Genomic DNA, 8048 nt, shown 5'->3' on the forward strand with positions numbered 1-8048 from the left:
CCTACAACAACTTCCTGAATTTTCGCATCAGGTTTCATGATTCCACAAACATCAGCATTATTGAAACAGTTTTTTACCATTTTGGCCATACCTCTTCCATGACTGTCTGCAAAAATATGAACACGCTTTGTTTTATTCACAGCAGAAATTTCTCTTCTCGATGCTGGAAGTTCTGGCCTTCACAAATCAAACGTTACTTTTTTATGACAATTTACACTTTTTGGAACGTTTGCCGAGGTCGCTTTAACATTGAAATTCAGCTTTAGTTCTGAGTCACTCACTGGAAAACTGTTAAGAGAACAGAGTATATTAAATTTGTTTACACTCTCAAACCTTGTATCGTTTACTGTCGGTGGCATTTTTACGCCTAATGCATTCTGTTGTTGGATACGTTCTTTCAGTCAGCCAAATCGTCGACATTTTGTTTGGTAGGTCATCCATGTTTTGCTTTGATTTCAGTTGCATATTTTCGTACTTCATGCAGTCGTTTTCTGTTCCGAGGTCATTGATTACATTTTGTAAACTTGAAATACGTTCATTATATTTAGCGATTTCACTTTTGCACTTCGCACACCTCATCTTTTTAGCTGCATTGCTATAATTCATTTTGGCAGCAAAATTGTGCACACCCATATTTGCTGCCATGAGCAGAAGGCTGTGCGATTATGTATGAACAGTGGAAGGGAATGCTTTAGCCAGAACCAGATTTTTTTTGTACAGAGTCATCACATTATTATCTAGAGACAAAACAGGACAGTGCCAAATGGAAAAATCCTTGAGTCCAAGACCCAAAAAGGCTAAAGTTCAACCTAGTGCAGGAAAAGACATGCTTCTAGTCTTCTTTGATGAGCAGGATATTGTGTACAGTCACATGGTGGATGAGTAATGTACTGTTATTGGAAATTACTATTGACATATTGAAGAGGAAAATTTCACATATAGGCCAGATCTTGCTCAAATGGGATGGATTCTGCACCAAGATAATGCCCTGGCTCATCACGCAGTGAATACAGTGTCACTGAATTAGGCCACATCAGCCTTACACATAGAGCCTAGCGCCATGTCACTTCCACTTATTTCCTGCAGTGAAAAAAAAAGCTTCAGGGGCGCTATTTTCAGAGTCATTGAGGGCTAAAAAATCAAATTTCGGATGTACTCAACAGACTATCAGATAGGGGCTTCAGGGAGTGTTTAGAACACTGGACTGAATGCTGGAACTGTATTGTCTGAGATATTACTTTGAAGGTCTGTAATAGGGTCTGAATAAAGGTGAGCAGTATTTTCCATTAAATAAATAATTCTGGTTATTTTTTTGACACTGCCTCTTATAATACACTAGTTCAACGCTTGAGAGAGCTGGAAATGTGATTAATAACTTCCAAAATGTACATCTACATCTACATCTATACTCCGCGAGCCACCTTACGGTGTGTGGCGGAGGGTACTTATTGTACCACTATCTGATCCCCCCTTCCCTGTTCCATTCACGAATTGTGCGTGGGAAGAACGACTGCTTGTAAGTCTCCGTATTTGCTCCAATTTCTCGGATCTTTTCGTTGTGATCATTACGCGAGATATATGTGGGCGGTAGTAATATGTTGCCCATCTCTTCCCGGAATGTGCTCTCTCGTAATTTCGATAATAAACCTCTCCGTATTGCGTAACGCCTTTCTTGAAGTGTCCGCCACTGGAGCTTGTTCAGCATCTCCGTAACGCTCTCGCGCTGACTAAATGTCCCCATGACGAATCGCGCTGCTTTTCGCTGGATCATGTCTATCTCTTCTATTAATCCAACCTGGTAAGGGTCCCATACTGATGAGCAATACTCAAGAATCGGACGAACAAGCGTTTTGTAAGCTACTTCTTTCGTCGATGAGTCACATTTTCTTAGAATTCTTCCTATGAATCTCAACCTGGCGCCTGCTTTTTCCACTATTTGTTTTATGTGATCATTCCACTTCAGATCGCTCCGGATAGTAACTCCTAAGTATTTTACGGTCGTTACCGCTTCCAATGATTTACCACCTATGGCATAATCGTACTGGAATGGATTTCTGCCCCTATGTATGCGCATTATATTACATTTATCTACGTTTAGGGAAAGCTGCCAGCTGTCGCACCATGCATTAATCCTCTGCAGGTCCTCCTGGAGTACGTACGAGTCTTCTGATGTTGCTACTTTCTTGTAGACAACCGTGTCATCTGCAAATAGCCTCACGGAGCTACCGATGTTGTCAACTAAGTCATTTATGTATATTGTAAACAATAAAGGTCCTATCACGCTTCCCTGCGGTACTCCCGAAATTACCTCTACATCTGCAGATTTTGAACCGTTAAGAATAACATGTTGTGTTCTTTCTTCTAGGAAATCCTGAATCCAATCACAAACCTGGTCCGATATTCCGTAAGCTCGTATTTTTTTCACTAAACGTAAGTGCGGAACCGTATCAAATGCCTTCCTGAAGTCCAGGAATACGGCATCAATCTGCTCGCCAGTGTCTACGGCACTGTGAATTTCTTGGGCAAATAGGGCGAGCTGAGTTTCACATGATCTCTGTTTGCGGAATCCATGTTGGTTATGATGAAGGAGATTTGTATTATCTAAGAACGCCATAATACGAGAACACAAAACATGTTCCATTATTCTACAACAGAAATAGGCCTATAATTATTCGCATCTGATTTATGACCCTTCTTGAAAATGGGAACGACCTGCGCTTTCTTCCAGTCGCTAGGTACTTTACGTTCTTCCAGCGATCTACGATAAATTGCTGATAGAAAGGGGGCAAGTTCTTTAGCATAATCACTGTAGAATCTTAAGGGTATCTCGTCTGGTCCGGATGCTTTTCCGCTACTAAGTGATAGCAGTTGTTTTTCAATTCCGATATCGTTTATTTCAATATTTTCCATTTTGGCGTCCGTGCGACGGCTGAAGTCAGGGACCGTGTTACGATTTTCCGCAGTGAAACAGTTTCGGAACACTGAATTCAGTATTTCTGCCTTTCTTCGGTCGTCCTCTGTTTCGGTGCCATCGTGGTCAACGAGTGACTGAATAGGGGATTTAATTCCGCTTACCGATTTTACATATGACCAAAACTTTTTAGGGTTCTTGTTTAGATTGTTTGCCAATGTTTTATGTTCGAATTCGTTGAATGCTTCTCTCATTGCTCTCTTTACGCTCTTTTTCGCTTCGTTCAGCTTTTCCTTATCAGCTATGATTCGACTACTCTTAAACCTATGATGAAGCTTTCTTTGTTTCCGTAGTACCTTTCGTACATGATTGTTATACCACGGTGGATCTTTCCCCTCGCTTTGGACCTTAGTCGGTACGAACTTATCTAAGGCGTACTGGACGATGTTTCTGAATTTTTTCAATTTTTGTTCCACATCCTCTTCCTCAGAAATGAACGTTTGATGGTGGTCACTCAGATATTCTGCGATTTGTGCCCTATCACTCTTAGCAAATATATTTTCCTTCCTTTCTTGGCATTTCTTATTACACTTGTAGTCATTGATGCAACCACTGACTTATGATCACTGATACCCTCTTCTACATTCACGGAGTCGAAAATTTCCGGTCTATTTGTTGCTATGAGGTCTAAAACGTTAGCTTCACGAGTTGGTTCTCTAACTATCTGCTCGAAGTAATTCTCGGACAAGGCAGTCAGGATAATGTCACAAGAGTCTCTGTCCCTGGCTCCAGTTCTGATTGTGTGACTATCCCATTCTATACCTGGTAGATTGAAGTCTCCCCCTATTACAATAGTATGATCACGAAACTTCTTCACGACGTTCTGCAGGTTCTCTCTGAGGCGCTCAACTACTACGGTTGCTGATGCAGGTGGTCTATAGAAGCATCCGACTATCATATCTGACCCACCTTTGATACTTAACTTAACCCAGATTATTTCACATTCGCATTCGCTAATAACTTCACTGGATATTATTGAATTCTTTACTGCTATAAATACTCCTCCACCATTGGCGTTTATCCTATCCTTGCGGTATATATTCCATTCTGTGTCTAGGATTTCGTTACTGTTCACTTCCGGTTTTAACCAACTTTCCGTTCCTAATACTATATGCGCACTATTTCCTTCAATAAGAGATACTAATTCAGGAACCTTGCCCTGGATACTCCTGCAGTTTACCAATATTACGTTAACTTTTCCTGTTTTTGGTCTCTGAGGACGGACGTTCTTTATCAACGATGGTAATGTCCTCTCTGGTAAGCCGTCAGGTATTTTATCGTTTCGCCCAAGGGGGGGGTCCCTCTAACCTAAAAAACCCCCGTGTGCACGCCACACGTACTCTGCTACCCTAGTAGCTGCTTCCGGTGTGTAGTGCACGCCTGACCTGTCTAGGGGGGCCCTACAGTTCTCCACCCAATAACGGAGGTCGATGAATTTGCAACCATTATAGTCGCAGAGTCGTCTGAGCCTCTGGTTTAGACCCTCCACACGGCTCCAAACCAGAGGACCGCGATCGACTCTGGGCACTATGCTGCAGATATTAAGCTCAGCTTGCACTCCGCGTGCGATGCTGGTTGTCTTCACCAAATCAGCCAGCCGCCGGAAGGAACCAAGGATGGCCTCAGAACCCAAGCGGCAGGCGTCATTCGTTCCGACATGTGCTACTATCTGCAGCCGGTCACACCCAGTGCGTTCAATAGCTGCCGGAAGGGCCTCCTCCACATTACGGACGAGAGCCCCCGGCAAGCACACCGAGTGCACACTGGCATTCTTCCCCGACCTACCCGCTATTTTCCTGAGGGGCTCCATAACCCGCCTAACGTTGGAGCTCCCTATAACTAATAGGCCCGCCCTCTGTGACTGTCGGGACCTTGCCGGAGAATCGGCCACTGGCCCAACAGGCGAGGCATCCTGTGGTGGCTCGGAAACGATGTCATCACCACTAGGAAGCACCCCGTACCTGTTGGAAAGGGGTAAGGCAGCTGCCACGCGGCCAGATCCCACCTTCGCCTTTCGGCCAGGCACGCGCGAGCCCACCACTGTCCGCCATTCACCCTGGAGTGATGGCTGACCGGTAAGATGCTCACTGCTGGAAGACGCAGCGACATCAGGGGTTCCATGTGATTCCAAGGCCACCGAAGTAGGCATAGGTCTCACCACAGTTGCCCCAACGCCACTACGAGCCGACGCCTGCGCCTCAAGCTCGATGAGCCTAACAGACAAAGCCTCCACCTGCCCCCGAAGAGTGGCCAATTCTCCTTGCGTCCGCTCACAACAACCACAGTCCCTACACATGACTATGTTTACCCTACTCTATACGGTGACAAATTCCCAAGATAATCTTCTGATGAGCTACTCTGATAATCAAGAAACACTCACTGAAATACGAGACGCGAAAACTACGCTAGGTTTTCCCAGAAAAACTATTTAAAAGCTAAGCGCAGCAAATAAGTACAAAAACGCTTTATACAAACAGTACTCGCTGCTGCTGGCGCTCTCGCTCTGGCTGTCACAAGACAACTGCTGATTCAAGTGACTAGTGGCTAACGGCCGCGAAACAAACAAAAGACGGTTTTAGGGCGCTTTCTGTTGTAAACGATCAAGAAAACACTAAGAAATCTAACACGAAAACTATGTAAAGTTTTATCAAGAACTGTTAGTTACTATGCAGAGCAGATAAACACAAATAGAATCCCTTCCTTAGTGGCAGGTCGTAAACAAAATGCAAAATAAACGCTTTATACAAACAGTACTCGCTGCTGCTGGTGCTCTCATAATTTTTATTGTAGTAACGGACATCAAATAAGATTTCATATTAATTACTTTTGTTGTATTATGTGATTTGATGATGTATATTTTTCAGAATTCCTGTGAATAAGTATAATGTATGCAGAAATTATTGATCATTTTTGTTTTATTTAAAAATGTTTATTGCTATGAAAAATTTGTTTTAGGTTTTGTGCCTATGAATGAAATTAAACCCATATTTAGACACCTTTGTAAAGATACCTTGTTGAAGAAATGTCTTCATGGGAAAACCCAAAATTTAAATGAATGTGTGAATTCTAAAGTCATTTGGAACCAGCTACCAAAAATTGTATTTGTTCAGCTTACAACCCTCAGATTTGATGTTTATGATGCTATTTTATACTTCAATGATGTAATTAGAAAACTGGGTGTTTTGGAATTATTGGTCATAAAATCTAGTGGAAATACTGCAAAATCCTTGGTGCAAATAGATACAGAGAGAATCAGCAAAGCAGATACTGCTAATTTAAAATGCACAAAAGAAGCCAAACAGAAAATAAGCGGGACCAAGAGAAGAAAATATCAAAATGATTCAGATGATGCTAAGTATGGTGCAGGAAAATATTAGTGGTAAGTAATTCTCATCAATAACTATACCAGAGTTGCAATATTAAACTTTAAATGGATTTTTCTTAAAACTACATTTTTTTTTACTTTCAGGTACCATTATTTGATAAACTAATGGGGTTAGAAACATGAAATTTGGTCAGTTTGTACTGCAGATGGAAATAAGTTATTACAAGTAAATTGAGAACCACCAAACAAGAAGAAACTGTTTTATAATAATTAATCTACAAAAAGGTTAAATTTTTCCAGTGAAAGAATATTTTTTCCTTCAAAATCATAAGAAATATTATGTTAATTTTACTTGTAAATTGAGGCATATATTTTATATATATGCAGTCAAAATTTCATTGTTTTATCACTTATAGTTCTTTTGAAAAGCATTCCTATTCAAAAGGTAAAATGGCATTGGCAGAATTGGGATAACAATTGCCTTCCATCTTCCCTTAAGTGGAGGGAATATGTCACCACTTTCAACTATGTGCCTTTGTATGTGTTAACACTATCTTTCTGGATTTTGAAATGTAATAATGTATTGACACCTGTAGTATTACAGTGGCTTTTAAACATTTAAGACATTGGCCTACTTGGCATTTCTGGTCTTCCATCCTGTGTACGAGCATAATAAATCTCGGTTGCAACTGGGAATGAAAATGAGTAAATTTAAATTGTGTAATTTTTCTTATTGTGATATTACTAAATTACTTTGTACAATTATTTGTTTGCACATTTTTGTTTCAGGTCCTGTTGATATTATGCTACTGGTGGATGATCTACTTTAGTAATAACAGAAACAAATGTTATTTTCTCAGGAATAAGTAGTTGAAAGAGTAAGTGTAACCACCAGGTAAAAACAGAGCTCTAATTCACAACATGCTTCTCACAATGAAGCTTAAATTTTGGTTCCTTAACCTTCCATTTTAACATTCTCATCACTTTGAATATGGAGTTTCCCACAGAAATTAAGTGAAGTAATCTCCATTAGAATATTAAAACAGGAAATATAAATGACAAACTGTATTGGTGGTTATTCAAAATCTTGCTTTAAAAAAATCAACTTAACCTACTATATTGTTATGTAGTATTTACAGTGTAAAGATGAAACAAATATTATGAATAACTGATCAGTACACCCTCTGTCATATCAACATCATGTGATGATCTTGACTATCATAACTAATGAGGAGGTACTGAAAAGAATTGGAGAGAGGAGAAATTTATGGCACAGCCTGATCAGAAGAAGGGATCGTTGATAGGACAGATTCTGAGATATCAAGGAACCACCAGTTTAGTACTGGAGGGAGGTGTAGTGGGAGAGGGGAGGTCAGAATAGTAGAGGGAGACCAAGAGATGAAGACAGCATGCAGATTCAGAAAGATAGAGGCTGCAGTAGTTATTTAGAGATTGAGAGAGTTGCACAGGATAGAACACCATGGAGAGTTGCACCAAACCAGTCTTTGGGCTTAAGAGCACACAACAAAGAAAGAAACTTATTTAGTAAACAAGCCCTATTTATTCCCTTATAAATAGTGTTTGGTAAGTTTGTATGTCTATATTTAACTTTTTCGTACTTCAACACGCATTTCCACTATAGTAGTTTGTCCCAAACGATGACCACTAACCTTTCAATGATTAGTAACAGTATGTGATGGAACAGTGGATTCAGAAAAATGCTCTCCAACGTCTCTGAGGCTAGTTGCCTAC

Source organism: Schistocerca serialis, chromosome 11 (genome assembly GCF_023864345.2).
Source record: "Schistocerca serialis cubense isolate TAMUIC-IGC-003099 chromosome 11, iqSchSeri2.2, whole genome shotgun sequence".
NCBI lineage: Eukaryota > Metazoa > Arthropoda > Insecta > Orthoptera > Acrididae > Schistocerca > Schistocerca serialis.